General features: G+C 36.7%; 1 protein-coding gene across 1 annotated transcript in view; it reads left to right on the top strand.

Moving 5' to 3' along the window:
* The window catches only part of LOC135197716 (N-acetylated-alpha-linked acidic dipeptidase 2-like), a 142,661-nt gene that overhangs the window by 83,025 nt on the left and 55,056 nt on the right, over positions 1-4,580 (top strand). The gene's annotated exons all lie outside the window — the stretch shown is intronic.

Raw genomic sequence — 4,580 nt, forward strand, 5'->3', positions numbered from 1 at the left:
AAATCATCTATACCTTTTATTTGCCTGCTTGATATACTTAGTTATTGTTATAACATCTCCCACCTTCCAGTTTTAAGTGGCTTTCATTGCATTTACTATTAACTGACATCATTTGAAACCTCGGAAGTTTAAACGCAGATGCAATGCATTACTATTATGATGCAACTCATCTGTATTTTAATGTTTTCCATACATCTTTATTTACGTCTTTGTTAATGTATATTTTTCTCATTAAACTTCTCTTTCTGTATTTTACCATTAACCCTCATTTCGAATAAACGCCATCCATAATATTCTTTGGAAGCTTAAATTTCAAGTCAGTGACCCTGTGGACTTGTTCTATATGAGTAGGGTTCATCTTCTGAATAATATAATAATAATCATAATCATAATAATAAAAAAATAATAAAAAAAAAATAATAATAATAATAATAATCAACAAGGGAGGAACTGAACGAGAAATACAAAGTACAAGAGAGGGGACTAAACAAACACAATGGAGGATGTAAAACAGAGCTTAAGGCCAAAAGCACATAAGATCCAACGATACATGAAACAGGTAATAAGGGGGATACCAACAGAACAAACTATTCGGAATCAACCAGAAAAGACTATACAGCCAACTCAAGAAGAGGGGAAAACAAACCACCAAGAAATTCCTGAAGCCGAACCAAGTAAGAGACTGGGAAAACATATGGAGCAATCCGGTTTCACACAACAAACATGCAACATGGCTCCAGGAAGTCAAGGACCGAAGAAAACAGGGAGAATAAAACAAGATTCACTGACATCACGACAGACACAGTCAGACACACAACTAAAGAAAAATGCCCAACTGGAAAGCCCCAGGTCCCGATGAAGTCCATGGATACTGGCTCAAAAACTTCAAGGCCCTACACCCAAGAATAGCAGAACAACTCCAGCATTGTATCACAAATCACCATGCGCCCAAATGGATGACCACAGGAAGAACATCCTTAGTCCAAAAAGACAAGAGTAAGGGAAATATAGCCAGTAACTACAGGCCTATCACCTGCCTACCAATAATGTGGAAGTTACTAACAGGTATCATCAGCGAAAGGCTATACAACTACCTAGAGGATACAAACACCATCCCTCACCAACAGAAATGCTGGAGAAGGAAGTGTAGGGGCACAAAAGGCCAGCTCCTGATAGACAAAATGGTAATGAAGAACAGTAAGAGAAGGAAAACCAACCTAAGCATGGCATGGATAGACTATAAGAAAGCCTTCGACATGATACCACACACATGGCTAATAGAATGCCTGAAAATATATGGGGCAGAGGAAAACGCCCTGGAGAGGGATCTTCCAGGGCGACTCACTGTCCCCACTACTCTTCGTAGTAGCCATGATTCCCATGACAAAGTACTGCAGAAGATGGATGCTGGGTACCAACTCAAGAAAAGAGGCAACAGAATTAACCATCTGATGTTCATGGACGACATCAAGCTGTATGGTAAGAGCATCAAGGAAATAGATACCCTAATCCAGACTTTAAGGATTGTATCTGGGGACATCAGGATGGAGTTTGGAATAGAAAAATGCGCCTTAGTCAACATACAAAAGGGCAAAGTAACAAGGACTGAAGGGATAAAGCTACCAAATGGGAGCAACATCAAACACATAGATTAGACGGGATACAAATATCTGGGAATAATGGAAGGAGGGGATATAAAACACCAATAGATGAAGGACACGATCAGGAAAGAATATATGCAGAGACTCAAGGCGATACTCAACAATGCCGGAAATATGATAAAAGCCATAAACACATGGGCAGTGCCAGTAATCAGATACAGCGCAGGAATAGTGGAATGGATGAAGGCAGAACTCCGCAACATAGACCAGAAAACTAGGAAACATATGACAATACACAAAGCACTACACCCAAGAGCAAATACGGACAGACTATACATAACACGAAAGGAAGGAGGGAGAGGACTACTAAGCATAGAGGACTGCGTCAACATCGAGAACAGAGCACTGGGGCAATATCTGAAAACCAGTGAAGACGAGTGGCTCAAGAGTGCATGGGAAGAAGGACTGATAAAAGTAGACGAAGACCCAGACATATACAGAGACAGGAGAATGACAAACAGAACAGAGGACTGGCACAACAAACCAATGCACGGACAATACATGAGACAGACTAAAGAACTGGCCAGCGATGACACATGGCAATGGCTACAGAGGGGAGAACTCAAGAAGGAAACTGAAGGAATGATAACAGCGGCACAAGATCAGGCCCTAAGAACCAGATATATCCAAAGAACGATAGATGGAAATAACATCTCTCCCATATGTAGGAAGTGCAATACGAAAAATGAGACCATAAACCATATAGCAAGCGAATGTCCGGCACTTGCACAGAACCAGTACAAAAAGAGGCATGATTCAGTAGCAAAAGCCCTCCACATCAGCTACCTTGCAGTAATAAGTGGTACGAGCACCAACCTGAGGGAGTGATAGAAAACGATCAGGCAAAGATCCTCTGGGACTATGGTATCAGAACGGATAGGGTGATACGTGCAAATAGACCAGACGTGACGTTGATTGACAAAGTCAAGAAGAAAGTATCACTCATTGATGTCGCAATACCATGGGACACCAGAGTTGAAGAGAAAGGGAAAAATGGATAAGTATCAATACCTGAAAATAAGAAATAAGAAGGATATGGGATATGCCAGTGGAAATTGTACCCATAATCATAGGAACACGAGCGGCCGAATCCCAAGATTCCCTGAAAAAAGAATCTGGAAAAACTAGAGGCTGAAGTAGCTCCAGGACTCATGCAAAAGAGTGTGATCCTAGAAACGGCGCACATAGTAGAAGAGTGATGGATCCTAAGGAGGCAGGATGCAACCCGGAACCCCACACTATAATACCACCCAGTCGAATTGGAGGACTGTGATAAGGCAAAAAAAAAAAATAATAATAATATGTTTTATTAAAGATAATTACTTTAATAAAAACCTGTTTAAAAGAGGGTTTACTTGCAGCATACAACAACAACAACAACAATAATAATACAATAATAATAATAATAACAATAACAATAATAATAATAATAATAATAATAATAATAATATTTGGCAGCTTGAATTTCAGGTCAATGGCCCCTTCTGGTGGGCATGTTCCATATGAATAGGGTTCATATTCAGAATTAATAATAATAATAATAATAATAATAATAATAATAATAATAATAATAATAATAATCAATAATAATAATGACAATAATAATAATAATAATCTTACCATAATGGGGTTATGTCTATCCGTCCGTCTGTCATTCAATCACGGCCAAACGGCTGGTCCGATGGGCATGAAACTTGGTAGGGTTATAGTGAGGACCCCTAAGATGGTTTATAATGGGTTTCAAAGTAACTTTCCCCCTAATCCCCCCCCCTCCACCCGCCCCGCCTCCATGGGCGTTATGTCTCAGTCCTTTCAAAACGACGGTTGGAAACTTGCTAGTAATAATAATAATGATAATGATGATGATGTATAATAATAATAATAATAATAATAATAATAATATAATAATAATAATAATAATAATAATAATAATAATAATTATATTTATTATTATTATTATTATTATTATTATTATTATTATTATTATTATTCTCTCCCTTTTCCAGCGCTCTACATCCGACGTAACACAGTAACCTTGATAAGGATTATTAGGATCATCAAACGGTCTGATTTACAACTTCCTCGATGCATTTATTTATTAGCCTTGTCCGGTCCTGATTTATATGTTTGACTCGTCTGGAGGGCGTCTTCACGTGTATGTGTGTGTGTGTGTCTGTATGTGTGTATCTGTGTGTATATGCCCCAAGAGTTTTAACCCGTTACGTATTCACCTTCTCGGCGTGTTTATAAGCCCGCAAAAACGTAAACAAAAGACTGTAAATAATATATAAATATAATGACCCCCAAGAAATATGAGTCCTGGTGAACGACCACCGAAAACCTTTGTTAGGGGGTGGGGTGGGGGTTGGGGGGGTGGGGGGGTAGGGGTCACTATTTGACTGTAAGCTAGTGGGCATCTCGTTTTTATTTTCGTTGATTATTTTATTTCAGTTTTTTCCCCCTAAAGTTTATTCTAAGATTTACCTTCCTTTGCTCTCTGATTTCATTCAGTTATATCTCTAGGGTTATACAGTTTGCTTAAAAGGATATATATATATATATATATATATATATATATATATATATATATATATATATATATATATATATATATATATATATAAATATATAAAAGGATCCCATAAAAACGCCAAAATATAGAAAGAAATTACTATATTTCAGTCTCTGAAATATAGTATTTTCTCTCTATATTTTGACGTTTTATGGGTTCCTTTCATTATTATTATTATATATATATATATATATATATATATATATATATATATATATATACATATATATATATATATATATATATATATATATATATATATATATATATATATATATATATGCATCATCATCAGCTGTTATATGAAATAAGCTCAAGAATGACGCTTAGGGGAAATATGGAACCTA

Source organism: Macrobrachium nipponense, chromosome 21 (assembly GCF_015104395.2).
Source record: "Macrobrachium nipponense isolate FS-2020 chromosome 21, ASM1510439v2, whole genome shotgun sequence".
In the NCBI taxonomy this organism is placed as follows: Eukaryota; Metazoa; Arthropoda; class Malacostraca; order Decapoda; family Palaemonidae; genus Macrobrachium; species Macrobrachium nipponense.